The 25,266-nt window shown below is 45.8% G+C and overlaps 1 long non-coding RNA gene across 1 annotated transcript in view; it reads left to right on the forward strand.

Moving 5' to 3' along the window:
* The first annotated feature begins 2,399 nt into the window (after window positions 1–2,399).
* LOC143172056 (uncharacterized) overlaps window positions 2,400–25,266 on the forward strand; it is a 36,491-nt gene continuing 13,624 nt past the window's right edge. The window contains exons 1-2 of the long non-coding RNA XR_012997284.1: window positions 2,400–2,452; window positions 11,179–11,307. This is a non-coding gene — a long non-coding RNA (uncharacterized LOC143172056). The remainder of the gene's footprint in view (window positions 2,453–11,178; window positions 11,308–25,266) is intronic.

Consider the following 25,266-nt stretch of genomic DNA (forward strand, 5'->3'; position numbering starts at 1 on the left):
AACTCATGTCTGGAGGGATAGGAAGACATTAGAGACAAGTAAAACAGTCAGTACATGTAAAATGATCATGTGACTTAATCATTGAGGCTATGGTTTTGCTGTTGTTGCCATATCAGACCACCCCAGACCTCTGTGCGTTTCTGCTGATCTTGCTCTCCAGCCTTTTTTAACAGCTTTATTAATTTTCCACCTTCATCATTGCTTTTCATGCATCACTTGGAGGGAATAGTTTGAAGTTTCTGCAAAAGTACAAGTGCATTATCATTAAACAAAGCCTCCACAGAAAGAAGTCAATATTTGTACAACACTGCACATGCTGCTACTTGAAAGGGAACATTAATCTACTTTACACAGGGTTCCCTGAACGTTTTTCACATTCTCCATGGATATGGGCAGACCTTTGCTCTGCACAGGAGTTTACCAGCTGCTCAATTCCTTTTCCTCTGTCTTCTGGCTGGGGTTGCCCCATGCCCAGAAGACATGCCTGGAGCACTGAGGGGGGCTTTTCCATCATGGTCATTGTCACTCTCTTGAATCCCATGTCATTGCCAAAAGGGTATATGCAGTGGACAGCTATGAAATGCTTTTTCAGCCAAGTTTGAAAGCTGGCAGCCCATTGCTACAACCCCATGTGCAGCACACGGACCATGTGGAAAGACAGAGACAGTGATCAGCCAATTTATGTATGGATTTGATAATTGATTTATGTGCTTCAGTGCATGTTCCACAGAGACTAAGAGAAAAGGTCAAAAGGGAATCTGTGCACTTCCTGATCTCTGCCTTTAAGAGTAGATAGAGAAATCTCAGCTGGGGTGGCTGAATATCTAGATATTTGAGTGGTAGCATTGATGTCATAATGATCTGAGGATATAAGTGAGGCAAGGTTTGTTGATAGAGGTTTTACACTCAAAGAACAACATTTCCTTCACATACACTGGTTTCATTGATTATATCTGGGGTTAAACTATAGAACCATGTAACAGATTATATTTAAAAAAAAAAAATTGGGGCTTCTGGCTCCTGAAGATGGCGTTACCAAACAGATAAGCTTTTCACCTGCAGAATTGCCCATATCATCCCTAAGCAATTGTAAATGTCTTTCTTTTGAAAAATTTACACTATCTAGTTGTTTATTACTGGGGAAAAAATAACGAACAGATTTCTCATGCAACATTCTCAACTTCATCTGATCAACACACCTGAGCACAGTTCAATCCAGAAAATGTACTGGAAGTTGTTGAAGATTGCCCTGATGAAAAGTAGCAAAAGATTTTCATTCAGTCTCCTATGAGTGGGAATAAATGCATGGTTGTATACATTTATCTGTGTGTTATCTGTACATTTATCAGAATTCCCACCTTGACACTTCCTTGTCTTTTAATCTCCTTGTAAAACAGCATGTCTTTTAAAAGACCATGTTTTTAAGGTTTCTAACAAATTCACACCTTCAGATGAGCCAAAGGCTTGCATTATGATCTTATCTAGGGATCCACTAAGGTTATATCTTTCCTTTTGCTATAATCATAAGAACTGTACATCCATGTTAAGATCTATGCTATTTGGCTTTGTTACAGGCTGCTACAGGATGGTCCTTGTCATTTCCATGGTCCACCCATCTACATGGTCCAAACACTTAGCATCCTACTACGAAACATAACCATCTTCTTCAAACCTATAGTGACTTCAGAACATCTTCATAGGATGCCATAAGGAAAAGAAAAGCAAAATCCATGCAGTGTTAAAAATATTATTGCACTTGAATAATATTTCATGTAACTATTTTATTGTAACTGTTCCCTCCACCAGAGGGGAGTGTTTGTAGTCTGATATTCTATAAAATGTGAACCAATGCATTGCTATATTTTATACTATAACAATGGCCCTATCCCAGCAGACACACTGTAAAGCCTTGTAAAATACTATCAGTTTGTGTGTGTGTAAACATATTGTACGTATGCATGTACACACACAAACACGTACACAACATCACATTACTCCAAGAGTTAAAGAGCATGAAAAATCATTTTAGAAACTGGTCATTAGCATTTCTGTTTGTTTAAAACTTTATAAAATAGGATGACGACAAATTGCTAAGCTACCAAAAACTGCACATGTGTATAGTATTACACACTGATTCTAGCCTGGCAATCAGCGTAAGAATTCTTCCTAGCGGATATGCTTTTAATTCCTAGCACTAAACTTCTGTTGTTACAGTAAGCCATAAAGTCCTATTTGCTTTTCTAGTATGACATAGCTCAGACCTAAGATTCTGACCTGTACCCATCACTAATACTGATTTTTCTTGAAATTGCATGTTTTGTTTCTCAACAAATGTCAATTTTTCAGGTTTATAAGGGGTGCAGCACAATGATTATGTCATTGCTTCTGCAGGCTTCTGAACATGCTTCTGCAGCAGTCAAATCTTGGTGAAATTAATCATCAGGACAATGAGGTGAGTGAGCTTGCGCTACAAGTCACAGTCCCAGGCTCTGGGGTCATACAAGCCATGCTGTTCAGAAAGAGTCCACTGAACTATCAATTTTATGATGAGACTCTGCACTAGTCAAAAATTTCTATAATGCTTTTGCTGAACTCTGCAAAGCACTATCTCATTTTTCCTACTATGCATGATGCACCTTTAGGCTAATAAACCTTCTCCATATACTGCCAACTATGAGGTACCTTGAATCAGTCTCTTAACTCACTTGCCAAGATATTAATTGCTTTTGATTCTTCTGAAGTTAGACATTGGATGAAATCTTCACCTTTTCCAAACATCCCACCATTAAAGTACTAACTATTCTCAGGAAAAATATCAGAAACCTGGTATTACACAGAACAGCCATGAAACTACAAAAAATTATGCTATCCTCTGATCCTTAAAGAATTGTGCCCTGCATGTGCATATATAGTATACACAGGAGAGTGTCAACTTCCCAAATGTGTTCTTCTCCAAATAGAGAAACCAAGACACAAGAGAAACTCTGGACCTCTTTTCAGATGTTTCTCTTCACTCTAGCAATTGCTCAAGATGTGTCTCTTTTCCATGGTGCCAGAATCACCACAGGGTTGTTAATTTTCCCTTTTCCCATGAACCTCCCTTATTCACTGGATGGTTTGCAGACCCTGCTTACAACAGCCTAAACCAGATGCATGCTTTGTCTTGGTGTACAATTATGTTGCTAATGAATTCTGTGGAACCATGGATCACAATTTCAAGCCCTAATGTTTTGCTGTAATGCGTTGCTACATGCAATTTGGAACTTATAGTCCAGCTCACTGTCATTTGGCACTGGGAAGATATTTGTTCAAGTGTCAGCACTAAGTCCTGAATATTCATGTTTTCTGAAAAATGTGGATCCTCACAAATTATTTCAGCTAATAGATCTGTTCTCTTGGCATAAGTAAAACACTTCAGTTTTCCCATCTTACACTTCAGAAAAACACCCTGATGAACGCATGAACACATAAACAGGAAGAAATACATCTGGAGGTTTCATAGTTATTACAACTGTGGCTTTCTTATGAAGCCTGTGAGATGACAATGTGAAGAAACGTTCCCTGAAAAAGCCTAGAATCTGAGCAAAACCAGTGTCACACTATTTTTCCCAGAGCCATTTCCTGTTTTTTCTCCTTTTATGTCCCCTATTGCTCCTTATTTTTTATAAATCGTATATATTATTTTTATAAATAAGCAATCCCACGGATGGCTTTGCCTTTGCCCGAGGCAGGAATAACCCAGACTGTCTTCCCCAGCATATTTTTTATGTGCACTACAGGGACTTTATTCCCATCTACAGTACGTAAAAGTTCTGACTGGGCAGGGCCAGCTCGATTGGCAGATCCCCTCGTGTTGACTAACCAGGTGGCCTTTGCTAAATGCGTATCCCAATGTTTGAATGTCCCGCCACCCATTGCTCTCAGTGTAGTCTTTAACAGTCCATTGTATCGTTGAATTTTCCCGGAGGCTGGTGCATGATAGGGGATGTGATACACCCACTCAATGCCGTGCTCTTTGGCCCAGGTGTCTATGAGGTTGTTTCAGAAATGAGTCCCGTTGTCTGACTCAATTCTTTCTGGGGTGCCATGTCGCCATAGGACTTGCTTCTCAAGGCCCAGGACAGTGTTCCGGGCAGTGGCATGGGGCACGGGATATGTTTCCAGCCATCCGGTGGTTGCCTCCACCATTGTAAGCACGTGGCGCTTGCCTTGGCGGGTTTGTGGGAGTGTGATATAATCGATCTGCCAGGCCTCCCCATATTTATATTTCAGCCATCGTCCTCCATACCAGAGGGGCTTTAACCGCTTGGCTTGCTTGATTGCAGCACGTTTCACATTCATGGATAACCTGCGCAATAGTGTCCATGGTCAAGTCCACCCCTCGATCACGAGCCCATCTATATGTTGCATCTCTTCCTTGGTGGCCTGAGGTGTCATGGGCCCACCGAGCTAGAAATAATTCACCCTTATGTTGCCAGTCCAGATCCACCTGAGCCACTTCAATCTTAGCAGCCTGATCCACCTGCTGGTTGTTTTGATGTTCTTCAGTGGCCCGACTCTTAGGTATGTGAGCATCTACGTGACGGACTTTTACAACCAGGTTCTCCACCCGGGCAGCAATATCTTGCCACAATGCGGCAGCCCAGATGGGTTTGCCTCTGCGCTGCCAGTTGCTCTGCTTCCATTGCTGCAACCACCCCCACAGGGCATTTGCCACCATCCATGAGTCAGTACAGAGATAGAGCACTGGCCACTTTCCTCGGTCAGCAATGTCTAAAGCCAGCTGGATGGCCTTTTGTCGTGGTTTAATCTCAGTCGGCAACTAAGCACCACGCAGCCGCTCGCTCACTCCCCCCACCCCCAGTGGGATGGGGGAGAGAACTGGAAGAGCACAAGTGAGAAAAACTCATGGGTTGAGATAAAAACAGTTTAATAATTGAAATAAAATGATAATAATAATAATAACATGATAATAATAATAATATACAAAGCAAGTGATGCACAGTACAATTGCTCAACACCCGCCAACCGATGCCCAGCCAGTCCCCGAGCAGCGGCCCCCCCGGCCAGCTTTCCCCAGTTTATGTACTGAGCATGACGTCACATGGTATGGAATGTCCCTTTGGTCAGTTTGGCTGTGCCCCCTCCCAGCTTCTTGTGCACCTGCAGCCTTCTCAGTCGGTAGAGCATGGAAAACTAAAAAGTCCTTGGCTAGTGTAAGCATTACCTAGCAACACCTAAAACATCAGTGCGTTATCAACTTTGTTCTCATCCTAAATCCAAAACACTGTACCAGCTACTAGAAAGGAAATTAACTCTATCCCTGCCAAAACCAGGACACCTTTACTTCTGCAAATTGGCTCGATTCACCTTCTCCTTCAGCAGTTTCTACAACTTGTCGCATAGGACTCCATACAGCAGCTTTCCACCTCCGATGCTTTCCCACAATACGACAGGACCCATCAGTGAACAGGGCATATTGCTTCTCATTTTCTGGTAGTTCATTATACATTGGGGCCTCCTCAGCACGCGTTACCTCCTCCTCTGGCTATATTCCAAAATCTTTGCCTTCTGGCCAATCCATGATCACTTCCAGGATTCCTGGGCGACTGGGGTTTCCTATTCGAGCCCGTTGTGTGATTAGTGCGACCCACTAATGGGTCTGCTAATATGTCTTTTTCAGTTGGAGTATAGAGGGCCTCAGATCCTCTGTATCCCCGACTCCAAAACCCTAGGGGTCGACCTCGAGTCTCCCCAGGTGCTTTCTGCCAGAGGCTCCAGGTAGGGCCATTCTCCCCGGCTGCGGTGTAGAGCACATTTTTCACATCTTGTCCCGCCCGGACTGGCCCCAGGGCTCCTGCGTGAACTATCTCCTCTTTAATTTGTTCAAAAGCTTGTCGTTGCTCAGGACCCCATCTGAAATCGTTCTTCTTCCGGGTCACTTGATAGAGAGGGTTTACAATCAGACTGTAATTTGGAATATGCATTCTCCAAAAACCCACGACGCCTAAGAAAGCTTGTGTTTCCTTTTTGCTAGTTGGTGGAGACATGGCTGTTATTTTGTTGATCACATCCATTGGGATCTGACGATGTACATCTTGCCATTTTCTTCCTAAAAATTGGATCTCCTGTGCAGGTCCCTTGACTTTACTTTGTTTTATGGCAAAAACAGCCTTCAGAAGGATTTGGACTATTTCCTTCCCTTTCTCAAAAACTTCTCCTGCTCTGTTGTCCCACACGATGATATCATCAATGTATTGCAGGTGTTGTGGAGCTCCACCCTGTTCCAGTGCAGTCTGGATCAGTCCATGGCAAATGGTGGGGCTGTGTTTCCACCCCTGGGGCAGTCGGTTCCAGGTGTACTGGACGCCCCTCCAAGTGAAAGCAAACTGTGGCCTGTACTCTGCTGCCAAAGGGATTGAGAAAAACGCATTAGCGATATCAACTGTGGCATACCACTTGGCTGCCTTTGACTCCAATTTGTATTGAAGTTCTAGCATGTCCGGCACAGCAGCACTCAGCGGTGGCGTGACTTCATTTAGGCCACGATAGTCTACTGTTAGTCTCCACTCTCTATTAGACTTCCGCACTGGCCATATGGGACTGTTAAAGGGTGAGCGAGTCTTGCTGATCACTCCTTGGCTCTCCAGTCGATGAATCAGCTCATGAATGGGAATCAGGGAGTCTCAGTTGGTGCGATATTGCCACCGGTGCACTGTGGTGGTAGCGATTGGCACCTGTTGGTCTTCGACCTTCAGCAGCCCCACAACAGAGGGGTCCTCCGAGAGACCAGGCAAGGTGGACGGCTGTTTAATTTCCTCCATCTCCAAGGCAGCTATACCAAAAGCCCACCGGTACCCTTTTGGGTCCTTGAAATACCCTCTCCTGAGGTAGTCTATGCCAAGGATGCACGGAGCCTCTGGGCCAGTCACAATGGGGTGCTTCTGCCACCCATTCCCAGTTAGACTTCCTTCGGCTTCCAATACAGTTAGCTGTTGGGATCCTCCCATCACCCCAGCAATACAGATGGGTTCTGCCCCTATATAGCTTGATGGCATTAGGGTACACTGTGCACCGGTGTCTACTAGAGCCTTATACTTCTGTGGGTCTGATGTGCCAGGCCACCGAATCCACACAGTCCAGAAAACCCGGTTGTCCCTATCCTCCCCCTGGCTGGAGGCAGGGCCCCTCTAGTCCTCATCACAGTACTCATTTCTCATTTCTTGTACATACGAGTCAGAAGTCTCTTCATTAATATCAGGAGTAAGATCAGCCCTTCTACTCTGTCTGGGGAACTGCCCGCTGGAAACTGGAGCAGCAATTTTCCTGGAAGAACCCCCTTCTGTGATTGTTTTCTCTTGCAATTCACGTACCCGTGCCCCTAGGGCTGCAGTAGGTTTCCCATCCCACTTCCTCATGTCCTCTCCGTGGTCATGCAGGTAAAACCATAGGGTGCCCCGTGGCGTGTACCCTTTATATCCTCTCTCTCAAGCAAAAGAACGCTGACTCCTAATAGCCGAGATATTGGTCCGTACAGGTGAGGAGTAGGACCTATCCTCTCTGAGTTGCTGGATCTCCCGGGACAGTTTCTCCACAGCCGAGACGAGGGAGGAAGAGAGACTTTCCTCATATTGCTGGAGTTGACTAGCCAATTCATCCACCGTTTGTTCCTCTCCATCTTTCCAGGTCATCACTGCCAATGAATTGGCGTATGACGATGGTGAGCTCCTTATAAACTTCCGCCATGTGGGTCGTGTGCACTTGACTTCATCTGGATCTTTAGATAGTTGTTCATTGTTCAGGTCATCATAAATCACCTCCAGCACAGCTAATTCCCTCAGAAACTGGATACCCTTCTCCATGGTGGTCCACTTGCCTGGGCGACATATGACATCTTCCTTGAAGGGATACCTTTCCTTCACGCTTGACAAGAGTCGCCTCCAAAGGCTGAGGAGGCTGAGGTGCCCCTTTTCCAATCGCTTTGTCAATGCCCCCTTCCCTAGAAAGGGATCCCAGCTGCTTGGCTTCCCTACCCTCTAATTCTAGGCTACTGGCCCCATTATCCCAGCATCGCAGCAGCCAGGTGACAATATGCTCACCTGGACGACGGCTGAAATCTTTTCGTATATCTCGCAGCTCACTCAGGGATAGAGATCGGGTGGTCACTGCCTCGTTTATGAGTTCTTCCTCTTCCTCCTCCCCAATCAGCAGCCGGCTCTCCTCCTGCTGTTCTCGTGATGGCCCTTCTCTAGGGTCATCTGTCTCATACACTTCTTCCTCCAGCCCCCTTTTAGAAGAAGCTTCTTCCTCCCTTACTAAACGAGCCGACTTCCGCTTCCAAAATTTCTTCTTGTGTACAGGGGCGACTGATACCGGCACAGGCTGGTTCTTTGGTTCAGCCACAGGGTGTGTCACCGGGGTTGGAGTGGCCGCAGTGCCTGTCACCGGAGTCTGAGTGGCCGCAGGGCCTGTTGCCGGAGTCTGAGTAGCCGCAGTGCATGTCACCGGGGTCTGAGTGGCCGCGGGGCCTGTCGCTAGGGTTGGAGTGGCCGCAGGGCTTGTTGCCGGTGTCTGAGTAGCTGCAGAGCATGTTGCTGGGGTTGGAGTGGTCGCAGAGCGTGTCACCAGGGTCTGAGTGGCTGCACGGCGTGTCGCTGGGGTCAGAGTGGCCGCAGGGCGCGTTGCCCGGGTCTGAGTGACCGCAGGGCGTGTCGTTTTACTGTCAGAGCCAGAGACCTTCTCTTCCCTTTGAGGGTACTGAACGGTGTTGAACAGGGCTCGGTAGGCATGGGCCAGGCCCCAGCACGTTGCAGTGATCTGCATCTCTCTGGAGTTGCCAGGGTGACAGCATACTTTTTCCAAATATTCTACTAGCTTTTCAGGATTCTGCACTTGCTCAGGGGTGAAGTTCCAAAACACTGGGGGTGCCCATTGGCCTAGGTACTTGCCCATCTTGTCCCACACACCCTGCCACTCATAATTATTCAGCCTTGGGGCAGATCTCTGGATGATATTCTTAAATTGCTTACCAACTTTAGACAAAACCGAAACAATATTCCCAAGAAGTACCAATAGAACTATCTTAACTGCCCAAGGATGTTCAAAATACTGAGAAGTTACTGTAATGAAGGAGGAAACATCATAGAAGAAGGTAGTGACACTGCCATTCTGTATTTCCTCCATAGAAAAACTCTCAGAAAAGTCACTGTAATTGCTAGTTGTCTCCACGAAATGGTATCCGTGGTACAGTAACGGCTTCATTGCGAAACTTACATACCACACTAACGTCAAGGTCAATGTTCTAAAAACAAACCTCACAAGGGAAACATCACTAATCACTGCAGACCACAGCAAACTGCAAAAACCAACACCAGTCTTTAACATGTACAGCAGGAAAAAGAGCACGATGCAGATTATACAAATCAATATCGAGAACAGAGAAACCAACATTGTGACCCACAACTATTTACATATATAAATTCCTTAATATACTCCGGTTAATCTGTTATTATCTCAAACCCTTCGAGCCCCATGTTGGGCGCCAAAAAGGACTGTCGTGGTTTAACCTCAGCCGGCAACTGAGCACCACGCAGCCGCTCGCTCACTCCCCTCCACCCCAGTGGGATGGGGGAGAGAATTGGAAGAGCACAAGTGAGAAAAACTCATGGGTTGAGATAAAAACAGTTTAATAATTGAAATAAAATGATAATAATAATATGATAATAATAATAATACACAAAGCAAGTGATGCACAGTACAATTGCTCACCACCCGCCGACCGATGCCCAGCCAGTCCCCGAGCAGCGGCCCCCCCGGCCAGCTTTCCCCAGTTTATGTACTGAGCATGACATCACATGGTATGGAATGTCCCTTTGGTCAGTTTGGCTGTGCCCCCTCCCAGCTTCTTGTGCACCTCCAGCCTTCTCAGTCGGTAGAGCATGGGAAGCTGAAAAGTCCTTGGCTAGTGTAAGCATTACCTAGCAACAACTAAAACATTGGTGCGTTATCAACTTTGTTCTCATCCTAAATCCAAAACACAGCATTGTACCAGCTACTAGGAAGGAAATTAACTCTATCCCTGCCGAAACCAGGACAATGTAATTGTGTGGCTGTCTCACCTTTAATATTATATTCTGCTGGATCTTCAGCTTTGACAGTTCTGATATCACTCTCATGCTTCCTCTCACAAACAGTAGACTATCCACAGATGCCATTCAAGGGTGCTATCACCATGCACGAATCAGATGGGTGCGTGGTGGACAGCCATTGCCCACTGCAGCAGGCCCACACATGTGAGCTGCTGCTATAACCAGCTCAATGCTCTTTTCTCAATTGGGTGCTCCAAAAGGACATGTGAAATGTACAAATTATTAGAGAAGAAATAGAGAACAAAACAGGAAGCAGCATTATGCTCTGTCTGAATCCTTGGTACACCTGCATCTTGAATGCCGGCTGCAAGAGTCATCTGAAAAAGGATATACAAGAAAAGGAACAGAAAAGGACTACAAAGATGGTAATAGTTATAGAATAGCTTCCTTTCATAGGCAGGCTAACAACTAGAACAAACTAACTACAATAGGACTTTCAGTTGGCAACTGTCAGAGGGATGATATAATACGAGTCCATGATATCGTAAATCAGCAAGCTAAGGAACTAGCCCAGTGATGTCAACAAAAAAGTCACAATATAAACATCTCATATTTACTGTTTAGGGAGAAAACAAAGCAAATGGCAAGCTATCGACCTGCCAGCTAAAATACTAGCTTATAATATTTATTTTGGATCAAAGATAAGACCTAAGATAAACATCACACTGTGTCATGTCAAAGCACCAGTCTAAAATAGGCCTTTCTCACAGGATCCAAACTGAGCAGTGAGAAACCATCCCCAAGCCGTCGTGGTCCTGACCACGCATTATTTATAACAGGCTATAGTCAGGTACGAAAGAAGCATTCGTATCTGTATCCATTTTCTGTAACAACACCAAAAAGCTAATTGCTTGGTTCCCCCTTATGACTCCACTAATTCAGAAGTTGTTACTAATTATTCCAAATCAAGAGGGAGAAGGAAGAGTCTGTCAGTCCCAAATGGTTTCAGAACTGACTAGCTTATCTACAGAGACTTGAAGGGTGCTTCTGTGAGTGACAATTATTTGCTCTCCGGGTTTATGGCTTTCAGGGAATGACTTCACTCCACTGGGCTGCTTTCCACAACAGGCCCCAGCACACCCAAACTCTGCTGCACAAGGGAGCAGATCTGACTCTGGTGGGCAAAGACTTCAAAACAGCTCTGCACTGGGCAGTACAGGTAAGCCACAGCTGCAGTTTCACCAGGCAGTTGCTTGAACTGAGCCAGCTATTGCAGTGTCCTAAATACTCCAAAAGCAAATATTTTGGCTGTGAAATGAGGAAAATGGATGCTAAGAATGCCCACTAACACCCCCACCATTTTGCCAGTGGGCACAGATCAAGGATCTAACTTCATCTTTGGAGAGCAAGGCATACTTAATGTAGGCTCAACACTGTTGCCCTAAACAAAGTTATCATTTATCTCACTGGGACTATGTGTATGCTTCATGTTGAACTCATGCTTAAATTTTTTCACTGAATCAGGGTTGCAGAAATCAGCAGCTTAAATAGTCTTGCCAAAGACCTTTGGGAATAAAATAATGTAAATGCAATTTAAAACATATTTAAACAGCTATAGTTGTGGAATAATTAGCTGAAGGGTTGAGGTCCTACTTCTCTGGAGATTAAGGAAGACAAGGAGCCAAACACATTTCCTGTTGAGCTGTATGTTTCTATCTCCTATGCAAAAAAACATGAAACTGCTAAAAATTACTTGGGCAATCTTTAGAGAAGAAAAACACACAGGTTTAATGTGACATTAAACACTGTATTATGCAATTGGTAACAGATTTATTAGTAAGTGGTCTAAAATATAGCATAATTTAAGAAGTTAGGCATAAACTTTACTGCAGAAGACAACCCAGATGAAAGGGGGAGAACAATTATATAAATATGTTTTTACTTGCTCACTTGCCATAGCAAGTTCCAGTATCAATGTTCAAAACACCTGCACACCAGATAAGCAGAAATAGAACTCCCATGAAAATCCAGTAACATTTTCCTACAGTGACTAAATATTTGCATCCTCACCTTTTGGTCTAAGTCCGCTCATCTTAAAATATGTTTCAACAAAGAAATTCAAAAGCTCTGAACTGCCACATACTATATTTGTAAATGAGTAAGGACACGTAGAAAGAATAATCTGTTTCCTTCAACCACAGCCTCCCACAGATGGTGCACATACAATAGGCTCAACTTTTGTTTTTCTGAAGTAGAGTTATATTTTGGCCTTTTACAATTTATTTTGTAAATTTTATTATTTTATTCCACCACTAACTCCCACCTCCAACTTTCACAAACGTGCAGAATAACTCTTGAGAAAGGGGGAAATTAAAACTGCACAAAACCCACTTTGCCTCAGGTGGAGACAAATCACAAATCCCTCTTCTTTCTCCCTTTAAGCTGCTCCCAGAAATCAGAGGAAATATGTGCAGGATGGCCCCCCGTTTTTTCTTCTTAAGAGATTCCTGCTATGAAGCTTTATAAATTGCTTCTTCCATCCACATATTTCTCCATATTCTAGGTCCAGCAGGGCTAGCTGAAATACCAGAGCATGGAATAGATCTGTTAATATTTCTCTTACTCAAGCTTAGCCAAGAAGAAATAATTTCAGCCAGTGCTCACTGCTGCCCTATTAGACCCAGGAGAAATAGGTAGTGTGGACAGGCATGACTTTCTCTGCTATGACAATGGCTCTGCTGGGTGGGATTATCATTATGTCTGATAACCTCTTCCATAGCTGCTGGAAAGGGGATATTTTTCCTTTAAGAATTGTATTAATATCTTCAGAGCACAAGAGAGACACAGAGCTCAGGCAGTAACAGCTGCAGGGGTTGTTTTCGGCTGAATAGGGCCCTGTGTTTAATTTCATTTTTAAAACATGCAGCAAGGGGAAGACCAGGCACTGCACAGAAACTTGTTTCAGAAGTTGCAGGAAAGAGGCAGTTTGTGCACACTGGGCTGAAACACAGAGCGGGACCACATAAAAACTATCACCCGCCATTCAAAACCAAATTCTCAGGCATGTTTCGTACAAAATAATTGTTCCACACTGGCTGTTTCAAAGACCACGTGTTTGGCGCTTGGTCTCCCATCAGACAAATGGGGCCTGTGGAGTCCCAGCCATGTAACTAGACAGACCTTGCCCACACCAAGGTCTGCTCTATTGAAAAGCTCAAACCTCCTGCTGCTTGAGTTCACACCTTCAGTGCAAATGTGTTACATTGGTGTTGAAAACACAGATCATTCTGGTTTGAAGTGAGAATGTCTCATGTCAAATTTTTCATATATGCAATATTTTTAAGAGCTGGTGCAGATAGGGCTATATTAGGAGTGTCTCAGGAGGTATTTCTCTCCTTTCATTTCAGCCAGCAATAGTCACTGTAATCAAAAGGAAACACAGCTTTATAACGAAAAACTGCTAACTGATACTGGAACAAAGTTTAAAGCCTTTCTAAAAGCCCTAGATAACAGTGTCATTGAAATCCTAGTAAAATATAGTATACACTATACACTAGCATACTACATACTACTATATCATAATAGTATTAGTAGTACCTTGGAAATAGCTTGGGAACATTTGGAGTCTTCCTGCATTGTCTTGCTAGTTCTCATGATTTTTACCAGAAGTTTCTTTGTCTCTTTCTTAAAACTCTGGCTCCCGAAGTCATATGATTATGTAAAAATATCAGCTTTCATTTAAAGAATAAACAATCAATCAATCAAAGATTTCTAGCCATTGTTCTTCTAAAGTGAAGAAATGTGAACCTCTGGGATAAAAAGAAGGTGGCAACTAAAAAGAAGTCATTAAAAATAATATTCTGCCATGTGGATCTGCACTTAGGATTTTTTATAGCTTGATTCGGAGTGTAAAGTTTTAAAAAATTATGAGCCCGCATATTTGCTCCATAGCAACAATGCAATTATTTCATTCCCCTGTTTCCTGAGAGCAGAGTGAAATACCTGTATATCTTAAACACATTGTAAAAGCAAAGCATAGGCAATTATTCATTTGTGTTTGGCTGAGCAGGCATGGCAGCCTCTTTGTAATTACTTGGAAGGTGAGAGCACACTTAAATTTCAGGATCTCCAAGAACAAATCTCTCTGTTGCTGCAGAGGATCTCAAAGGCACAGCTGGCCACCCAGCCAGGGCAGAGGAAGGGGCTAGGGAAGGCTGCGGTGGCTCAATGCCAGGCGCTCTACCTAGGGATCACTGCACTCATTCTCTCTGCCCAGAACCCCGTTTTTTATTTCTGTGGGCTGCCTATGGTGGAAGGATTCAGACAGAAACTTCTTAAAACTTAGTGGGTGTTTCTCCATGGCAGACATGTTTGTTGTTGGATTAGGCCAGAAAAGGTGCATGAACTCTATTTGCTAGGCACAGTTCACGGTCTGGGTGGTTTCAGGCATATTTCTTTCACAGCAAAATTGTACTTGTTTTCTCCTTGTTTTCTCTTTGTTTCATGCAGTTTTCTAGAGATAGCTAGAAAGGGAGAGTAGTGATTTACTTTATTATGTCACTAAGCTTTAAAGACAATTTTGACTGTTAGCAAACAAATGAAAAAGATTCAATTTGTATTTTTTAAGCATACCCTTAAGAAATCCCTTTCTTGTGTAAATATTGTCATCCTAGCAAAGGTACAGCTGTTGCTCATGGAGGCTGGAACATTGCATAGCAGCAGGGCTCTACAGAGTGAGCTGTCAAGTTGCAAAACAAGGAGGAAGAGGGTTTGCAAATAGTTTTGAGTAAGAAATAAACTTGCTCCAATACCATCAGAAGCTTTTTCCAAAAAGTGCCCTAAACATTTGTGACAATGCCTGCAATAGCAAATTAAATGTGCCTGAGTCTTGGCTCCGGCACTGAGGCCAACTATCACAGGACAACCTGTGTCCCTACTGCTAAACTCTCTTATTCTCTAAAACAGGATGGCCACATGCGGACCGCTTATTGGGAATGGTCTATAGCCCATGCTAGCTCCTAAACTATGCCCAGGAACTGGTGGGGAAAGTGTTAATTGACCCAAGCCAAAACCATGCCAGGGAGAATTTTAAAAACTTTACAGTACAGACAACTGAGTTCTAGTGCTCAGGAATGTTTCCTAGTGCTACTTAGTTTTTTAGTATAGTTGTAACCTATTTGTCCACTTTCATTTATGTCAGTTTATAAGCCAAAGCCCCCTTCATGACTTGTACATGGTACAGAAGTGCACAATATTGATATACAAACTCATCAGTACAACCAGATCATCAGAAAAACTGCCTTTACCTAAAATAATTGACTGTTAAACAGTAAATTCTTCAAGTATGAACATGCTGTTGACAATGTAATTATTCATGCCAATCAAATTTCCAAGGAAATCAATTGCAGAACTCCCACTGAGCTTAGTAGGAATTTGTCTAGGGCAAAACCAGTAGGTAAGTACAGGATAATTGCCAGACCTCTTCCCAGCATGCAGTCTATGTGTAACTCAGCAAGTAGATGCCAGAACATGAGTAATAAACATGCACCACACCTTTTGCGTATCTATAAATGTCCTAATCTCCTATGCCTTATAAAAAGGCACTGGAAGACAAATATTTCCATTTCTCTGATAGTAGTAAGGAATAAATCCTTATTCTACTGCAGAATAAAAGATGACCTATTTTTCAAAGCACATAAACAGCTCATCCAGAGAAATCAGTCCTCGCAACAATGTACTAGCAGGGGAAAGCTGCCAAGTAATTTTAGTCATAGCCATAGTCATTTACACAGTAAATCATATGCACTTATTATAGAAGACTCCAAGTGAAAATAAATTCTCAGAGAGACTTGGCCAGGGAATGTTGGGCTGTGTTAATATCAGAATCTGCGTTACCGGAACGCAAAAAGACATCAATAACTGGTGACCAATTATCATTGGGTCAACCATCTTGAGGTTATTCTCAAGGATTTTAACAGCATGGTTGACCAAGGCATGTCCCATTAATCCACGACAAAGGGAATTTATAAGATCATCTGGTTGTGCAGAAAATCTAAAATTATTACAACTTCTAATTCGTAATGCAAAGAAGGAATATCGACCCCTGGGGGTAGTCTTCATTGATTTAGCGAAAGCCTTTGACACTGTGAGCCATTCTCATATCATTATGGATCTTAAACAGAAGGGCGTTGATGAACATATTATTGCCCTGATTAAAAATCTCTATCATAATATTAACATCCCTATTGACCTGAAAAATGAGCAGTCGGATCCTATTGGGATTCGGATTGGAGTAAAACAAGGCGATCCAATGTCTCCAATTTTATTTAACTTATCTGGTTGTTTAACTTATTTGGTCACTCGCAGAGGCGATCAGCTCCGGTGCAGATGCGTCCCGCAGTGGAGCGCAGATCCTGGCGTACAGGGGGGTTTCCTGAGCTGGGGAACCCACAGGGGAGCACAGAGACCCGCCGGGAGCCGGCAGCTCTCACCAGGGCGGCTGATGAGGCGTGGGCGGGGCCAGGAGCAATGGCTGCCACCCCCCACTCCCACTAAAGGCAGCCCCAGGGAGCGCTAGCCACCAGGATGGGCAAACAGGGCGTGGCACGCCAGCTAGGGCATGGCGCGGCAGTTTGCGCAGCAGTTCGCGAGGGAGGGCGCACAGGGAGGGTGCCTCTTTGAAGGAGAGGCATTCCACGGGCCGAGTAGGGGACTCGGCGTACACATAACCCAGCAACTGGGTGTCACAGGTCAAGGGCACTCATCCTACCTGACCCTCAAGGCAGAATGCTGGGCACTCGTCTGAGAGTAAAGGCCATGGCTCCAGCTGGGGGGTCTGCACCATCTACCCCAGCAGTGGCCCATGCCTCCACGCAGACGGAACTGCTGAAGGGAGAGGCTGCAGTGCAGGCCTCAGGCTGCAGGAAGTGCCTAGACCTCTCTCCTGGGGTAGGGACAGGCAGCAGACCTGCCTGCAAAAGGTGTGCCCAGGTGGAGGACCTCCTGCAGCAGGTGGCTGAGCTGCAGGAGGCAGTGAGAAGGCTGTGTAACATCAGGGAGGCAGAGAAGGAGCTAGATAGCTGGTTCCAAGCGCAGTCTGCAGCGGACCCGCAGCCCATGGCCAAACAGCCAAAAACTCCCCCACTGGCACACGCAGAAGGGAGCGGGGGGGCCAATAATGCAGAAGAATGGACGGTTGCAAAGGCAAGGACCAGCAGGAGGAAGAGACTTCCCCCAAAGCCTGAGGTGCCCTTGCAGAACCGCTTCACCGCTCTGCAGGCCAAAGAGGAAAGTCCTGTCACACCAGGAGAAGCGCTGGAGCTGAGTAATGCAGCCCGATCTGCCCCCCGCATAACAACCAGCGCAACTAAGGAAAGGCAACAGGTGACAGTAGTAGGCGACTCTCTTCTGAGAGGTACGGAGGCACCCATTTGCCGACCGGACGCACTCTCTAGAGAGGTGTGCTGCTTACCGGGGGCTTGCATCAGGGATGTCACCGAGAGGCTACCAAGCCTCGTACAGTCCACTGACTATTATCCGCTGCTGCTGTTTCACGTGGGCACCAGTGACACAGCCAGGAGCAGTCTGAGGACTATCAAGAAGGACTACACAGCCCTGGGAGTGGCGGTAAGGGACTCGGGAGCGCAGGTAGTTTTTTCATCAATCCTGCCGCTCAAAGGGAAGGGGTTTGAAAGGGCCAGTCGAATCTGGTGAGTCAACAAATGGTTACGGGACTGGTGCCACAGCCAGGGGTTGGAAGCAAGGACAGGTAGCCTGGGAAGAATACAAAGAAGTTGTCCAAGCAGCCAGGGATCCGGTTAGGAAAGCTAAAGCCCTGATAGAATTAAATCTGGCCAGGGACGTCAAGGGCAACAAGAAAAGATTCTATAGGTACGTCGGGGATAAAAGGAAGACGAGGGAAAATGTGGGCCCTCTCCGGAACGAAACGGGAGACCTGGTTACCCAGGACACGGAGAAGGCGGAGGTACTCAATGACTTTTTTGCCTCGGTCTTTACTGGCAAGTGCTCAAGCCTCACCGCCCAAGCCGCAGAGGGCAAAGGCGGGGACTGGGAGAATGAAGAGCTGCCCACTGTGGGAGAACATCAGGTTCGAGACCATCTAAGGCACCTGAAGGTGCACAAGTCCATGGGACCCGATGAGATCCATCTGCGGGTCCTGAAGGAACTGGCAGATGAAGTTGCTAAGCCACTATCCATCGTATTTGAGAAGTCGTGGCAGTCCGGAGAAGCTCCCGCTGACTGGAAAAGGGGAAACATAACCCCCATTTTTAAAAAGGGAAAAAAGGAAGACCCGGGGAACTACAGGCCAGTCAGTCTCACGTCTGTGCCTGGGAAGATCACGGAACAGATCCTCCTGGAAGCTATGCTAAGGCACATGGAGGACAGGGAGGTGATTCGAGACAGCCAGCATGGCTTCACCAAGGGCAAGTCCTGCCTGACGAACCTAGTGGCCTTCTGTGATGGAGTGACTACATCAGTGGACACGGGAAGGGCTACAGATGTCGTCTATCTGGACCTCTGTAAGGCCTTTGACACGGTCCCCCACAACATCCTTCTCTCTAAACTGGAGAGGTATGGACTTGATGGGTGGACTGTCCGGTGGGTGAGGAATTGGTTAGATGGTCGCATCTAGAGGGTAGTGGTCAACGGCTCAATGTCCAGATGGAGATTGGTGACGAGTGGCGTCCCGCAGGGGTCCGTATTGGGACCGGTACTGTTTAATATCTTCATCCATGCCATAGACAGTGGGATCGAGTGCACCCTCAGCAAGTTTGCAGATGACACCAAGCTGAGTGGTGCGGTCGACACACCAGAGGGACCTGGACAAGCTCAAGAAGTGGGCCCATGTGAACCTCATGAGGTTTAACAAGGCCAAGTGCAAGGTCCTGCACCTGGGTCGGGGCAACCCCCAGTATCAGTACAGGCTGGGGGATGAAGGGATTGAGAGCAGCCCTGCCGAGAAGGACTTGGGGGTACTGGTGGAGGAAAAGCTGGACATGAGCCAGCAATGTGCGCTCGCAGCCCAGAAGGCCAACCATATCCTGGGCTGCATCAGAAGAAGCGTGGCCAGCAGGTCGAGGGAGGTGATTCTGCCCCTCTACTCTGCTCTGGTGAGTCCCCACCTGGAGTACTGCGTCCAGCTCTGGAGCCCTCAGCATAAGAAAGACACGGACCTGTTGGAAGCGGGTCCAGAGGAGGGCCACGAAAATGATCAGGGGGATGGAACACCTCTCCTATGAAGAAAGGCTGAGAGAGTTGGGGTTGTTCAGCCTAGAGAAGAGAAGGCTTTGGGGAGACCTTACTGCAGCCTATCAGTACTTAAAGGGGGCTTATAAGAAAGATGGCGGCAGACTTTAGCAGGGCCTGTTGCGACAGGACAAGGGGGAATGGCTTTAAACTAAAGGGGGGTAGATTTAGACTAGTTACAAGGAAGAAATTTTTTATGCTGAGGGTGTTGAAGCACTGGAACAGGTTGCCCAGAGAGGTGGTGGATGCCCCATCCCTGGAAACATTCAAGGTCAGGTTGGACGGGGCTCTGAGCAACCTGATCTAGTTGAAGATGTCCCTGCCCATGGCAGGGGGGTTGGACTAGATGACCTTTAAAGGTCCCTTCCAACCCCAACTATTCTATGATTCTATGATCTGTGGACCTTCTGCTGTGTAAGTTGGAGGAAGATGGGTTTGGGTTCCAACACTGCTCGAAAAATATAACAATTTTGTCCTTTGCAGATGACTTGGTCCTATTAAGTGAATCCTGGAACGGAATGCAGAAAAATATTGAAATTTTAGAGGTCTTTTGCAATCTGACAGGCCTCAAAACACAAGGGGAGAAGTGCCATGGCTTTTACATCCAGCCCACGAAAGATGCTTATACGATCAATGACTGTCTGGCATGGACAATAAATGGCACACCCCTCTATATGATTGATCCAGGTAGTTCGGAAGAATACCTGGGCCTACGTATAGACCCATGGGTGGGAATATCTAAGCCAGAATTACTAGAAAAACTGAATGAATGGTTAAGACAGATTGGGCAGGCTCCATTGAAGCCGTTTCCGAAAGTGAAACACCCACCAAGGTTGCTGAGAGGATAAATATTTTAAAAACACGTCCCCTAGTTGTACCAGAGGCAGCAGTGCTCTGAGGACCACAGGACAAAGTATCCTGTACAACAACAACACGTTCTCTTTCCAAGAGTACCACAAAGTCAAGACAAGCTGGGTTGCTCTGAGTCTGCAAGAGACACTGTCTCAGTGGGTGTCTGAGGCTGAAGCACTAGGGTTAGGAGAAGACAAATGAGCTTCTCTCTGAGCTAGCTGAGTCTCACCAATGTAACTACAGTGGCATCAGTAGAGTTGTTAATTTATATTGGTTTGCCATCAGAAACACACCCTATGAAGTGCCTAGGCTGTGTCCAGGCAACTTCTGGCAAAGTTTCCCTGGCAGGAGGAAAGCTGAAGATGGTATTACAGATCATTCCTTTCCTCAGCACAGGGCCCAGTTGTCTCTGTCCCCTGAGTGTAGAGAAACCCCAGGGTGCTCTGAATTTTTGCACTGGTTCTCCACTGCCAACACAGCCATTGGGCAGCCAGGACATGGCAGCAGTGGAAATAGAGTGAACGTGCTCCCATTCCTCAGCTTTTCCTAGTCTGGGGTACAGAGGGGGCATGCTGGAAGTCTTTAACAATGAGAGAAAGCTCCTGCATGTGCAAAACCCTTCAGCAACCCAAGTTGCTAGCTTTATGGAGGCTTCTCATTGCACTCTGTTTGTTGGAGACTAGAATGAGCTGCATTATGTCTCTGCTCTTGAGTTTGGCATTCTCCATGTTTAAAACAGCAGACACTGCATCTGTTCAGCTGAAAGAAAATTCCTTCACAGTGATATGGTCCTCTACAACAAGACAGGGATGTGTTGGTCTGACATAGCTTTAATATTTGATTCCAACCAGAGATATCCTCACTGTTAATGCAACATCATGCTTGTCTTGCTCTGATTCTAGGATGAAATTCTGAACTTGTGTTACGGTAAAGGTAATGACATAATACACTGCCATGGTGCTCTGAACATGAACACAAGGAAAACTGCACTTCAGTGAAATCAATCCCATGAGGGAAAAAATTGTACTGGAGGAACAGTTCAGTTATGCCAGTATAGCTATAACTGAACACAGGGCTTCTGTCAGCAAAGCCTTGAGTCAAAGATCAAGACTTTTCAAGCCCCAACCAACAGAGCCACGTGGGAAACATCTGTGGAATGGCTTTTGCTTTCAGTAAATACTGAATTTCAGAATCAAAAAGGAAAAAAGTGACTTTGAAAGGAAAGATGTATTTACCAATGCAATAACCTCAACTGGAGTTAAAAAGTAAAACAGTCCACAGACAAGTTATTCAAATTTTGCTATGGGTTGCTCAACAAATACTTGAAATAGCTTATGTTTCTTTATTTCAGCAAAGAAGAAAAAGATCTTTGTTCTTTTCTTCAGTGGCCCTGTTGGTGTTACAGTCAATTTAATATTAAAATCTGATATGTGTGTCTGTTTGTGAAATATAAGAGGAAAGATAAAAGGGTTGGGAGACCAGCCAGCATTCTGTAACATACAACTCAAACAGCACCCAGTGATGCACAAGGACAGTTTCCAGGAGGAAGCCAGAAATACTGATGCAAATTTTATTTAATCTATAGTCATTTATGGTGCTTCTTTATGAAAATAAATTACCTCCCAGAGTAGTGCAATGGGAATAGTATTTGCTTGCTGCTGCAGAGAGGAGTGAAATGATGGTTAAAATGTCAAGCCATTCAGGGTCAGAGCAGGACATCAAAGGGAAAGTCAAAGCTTTGGATTCACAGGTGTGGAATTGAAAAAGGAGGGAAGGTGGAAGAAAAGGAAACACAGACATCCCTAAAGTGCAATGCTAATTATAAGAAGCAACATCAAGAGCTGCTAGTGGGGAATTTCTATCCAGCAAAGCTGGCTATAGATATAGGAAGGCTTTAAACTGCACACTAATACAAAGAGACAGAAAATATAGGAGAACTAATACAACCTAACCACATAATCTCCAGAGGCATTCACTTGGAAGAAAAATACTTTGTCATGGTTTCCTGAAAACAGTTAAGTGGTCCATAGCTTGTCCCTCTCCTCCTCCCACCTCTAAATTACTGGTAGCCACAAGCCAGCTTAGCAGACTCCCTTCACATGATTCTTCTCTTTGGCATCGTAATATCTACCCCACCAGAGTATTCTGACAAGGGGAAAAATTAACCCTCTATACAGTGCAGTGAACAAGGAAAACATCGTACTATGTACTCCTGAAGACCTGGCAGAATAAAATGCAATGTTATGGTAGGATATTACATAAGTAACAATAAACTACCCAAGTAAAATTATAGATCTACATATCAGTTGGACATACACAAGGGCTGAGGTATAAGAACAAAGGCTGTAGTAACAATGATGATAAATTGAGCAGACATAGGTGAAAAAAAGTGTTGAAACCAGAAAAGCATCCCAAACTTGCAGGATTCTCCTCATGGCACTTGATTCAGTGGATACTTCCTGAAGAATTATTTTCTTATTTTGAAAGCACTGAGAGATGCAAATATTAGAAGATGGGCTTTATATTAACCTAAAGAAAAAGGAGTTGTAATCAAGTGAAAGTGAGAGCTAACGACCCTGTTGTTAGTGAATTATTTGTTAGCCACTGCCTGGATATAACATAATTCTCAGACAAAAGCTTGCATAAAGCACAATGAGAGTTTGCCTTGCAAGGGCTCCTGGATTGAGGCTTTAGAATCATAGAATCATAGAATCATTGAGGTTGGAAAAGACCTCTAAGATCATCGAGTCCAACCATCGACCCAACACCACCATGCCCACTAAAACATAGAATCATAGAATCATAGAATCATTGAGGTTGGAAAAGACCTCTAAGATCATCAAGTCCAACCGTCGACCCAACACCACCATGCCCACTAAACCATGTCCCTAAGCGCCTCATCTACACATCTTTTAAATACCTCCAGGGATGGGGACTCCACCACTTCCCTGGGCAGCCTGTTCCAATGTTTCACCACTCTTTCAGTAAAGAAATTTTTCCTTACATCCAATCTAAACCTCCCCTGCCGCAACTTGAGGCCATTTCCTCTCGTCCTATCACTTGTTACTTCGGAGAAAAGACCAACACCCACCTCGCTACAACCTCCTTTCAGGTAGTTGTAGAGAGCGATGAGGTCTCCCCTCAGCCTCCTTTTTTCCAGGCTGAACAACCCCAGTTCCCTCAGCCGCTCCTCATAAGACTTGTTCTCCAGACCCCTCACCAGCTTCGTTGCCCTTCTCTGGACACGCTCCAGCACCTCCACGTCCTTCTTGTAGTGAGGGGCCCAAAACTGAACACAGTATTCGAGGTGCGGCCTCACCAGTGCCGAGTAGAGGGGCACGATCACTTCCCTACTCCTGCTGGCCACACTATGTCTGATACAGGCCAGGATGCCATTGGCCTTCTTGGCCGCCTGGGCACACTGCCGGCTCATGTTCAGCCGGCTGTCAACCAGCACCCCCAGGTCCTTTTCCGACAGGCAGCTTTCCAGCCACTCTACCCCAAGCCTGTAGCACTGCATGGGGTTGTTGTGGCCGAAGTGCAGGACCCGGCACTTGGCCTTGTTGAATCTCATACAATTGGCCTCGGCCCATCGATCCAGCCTGTCCAGGTCCCTCTGCAGAGCCTTCCTACCCTCGAGCAGATCAACGCTCCCACCCAACTTGGTGTCATCTGCAAACTTCCTGAGGGTGCACTCGATCCCCTCATCCAGATCATTGATAAAGATATTGAACAAGACCGGCCCCAAAACCGAGCCCTGGGGAACACCGCTCGTGACCGGCTGCCAACTGGATGTAACTCCATTCACCACAACTCTCTGGGCCTGGCCGTCCAGCCGGTTTTTGACCCAGCGAAGAGTACACCTGTCTAAGCCATGAGCCGCCAGCTTCTCTAGGAGAATGCTGTGGGAGACGGTGTCAAAGGCCTTGCTGAAGTCCAGGTAGACTACATCCACAGCCTTTCCCTCATCCACTAGGTGGGTCACCTGGTCATAGAAGGAGATCAGGTTGGTCAAGCAGGACCTGCCTCTCATGAACCCGTGCTGACTGGGCCTGATGCCCTGGTTGTCCCGCTCATGCCTTGTGAGCGCCCTCAAGATGAACTGCTCCATAATCTTCCCTGGCACCGAGGTCAGGCTGACAGGCCTGTAGTTTCCCGGATCCTCCTTCCGGCCCTTCTTGTAGATGAGCATCACATTAGCAAGCCTCCAGTCATCCGGGACCTCCCCCGTTAACCAGGGCTGCTGATAAATGATGGAGAGTGGCTTGGCGAGCTCCTCCGCCAGCTCCCTCAGCACTATAGGGTGGATCCCATCTGGCCCCATAGACCTGTGAGCATCCAGGTGGTGTAGCAGGTCATTGACTGCTTCCTCTTGGATTATGGGGGGGTTCATCCTGCTCGCCGTCCCTGTCTTCCAGCTCAGGGGGCCGAGTACCCTGAGGATAACTGGTCTGCCTGTTAAAGACTGAGGCAAAGAAGGCATTAAGTACCTCAGCCTTTTCCTCATCCTCAGTGGCAATGTTCCCCCCCGCATCCAATAAGGGATGGAGATTCTCCTTGGCTCTCTTCTTGTCATTAATATATTTGTAAAAACATTTTTTGTTGTCTCTAACGACAGCGGCCAGATTGCATTCTAGCTGGGCTTTTGCCTTTCTCATTTCCTCTCTGCACGACCTAACGAGATCCCTGTACTCTTCTTGAGTCGCCTGCCCCTTCTTCCACAAGCGGTAAACTCTCCTTTTTTTCCTGAGTCCCAGCAAGAGCTCCCCGTTCAGCCAGGCCGGTCGTCTTCCCCGCCCATTCTTCTTACGGCGTACAGGGACAGCCTGCTCCTGCGCCTTTAAGACTTCCTTCTTGAAGAAGGTCCAGCCTTCCTGGACCCCTTTGCCCTTCAGGACTGTCTCCCAAGGGACTCTCTCAACCAGCGTCCTGAACAGGCCAAAGTCTGCCCTCCAGAAGTCCATGGTTGCGGTTTTGCTGGCCCCCCTCCTTACTTCACCAAGAATCGAGAATTCTACCATTTCATGGTCGCTAAGCCCAAGACAGCCTCCAACCACCA

The sequence above is a fragment of the Aptenodytes patagonicus genome, chromosome W, assembly GCF_965638725.1.
Source record: "Aptenodytes patagonicus chromosome W, bAptPat1.pri.cur, whole genome shotgun sequence".
In the NCBI taxonomy this organism is placed as follows: domain Eukaryota; kingdom Metazoa; phylum Chordata; class Aves; order Sphenisciformes; family Spheniscidae; genus Aptenodytes; species Aptenodytes patagonicus.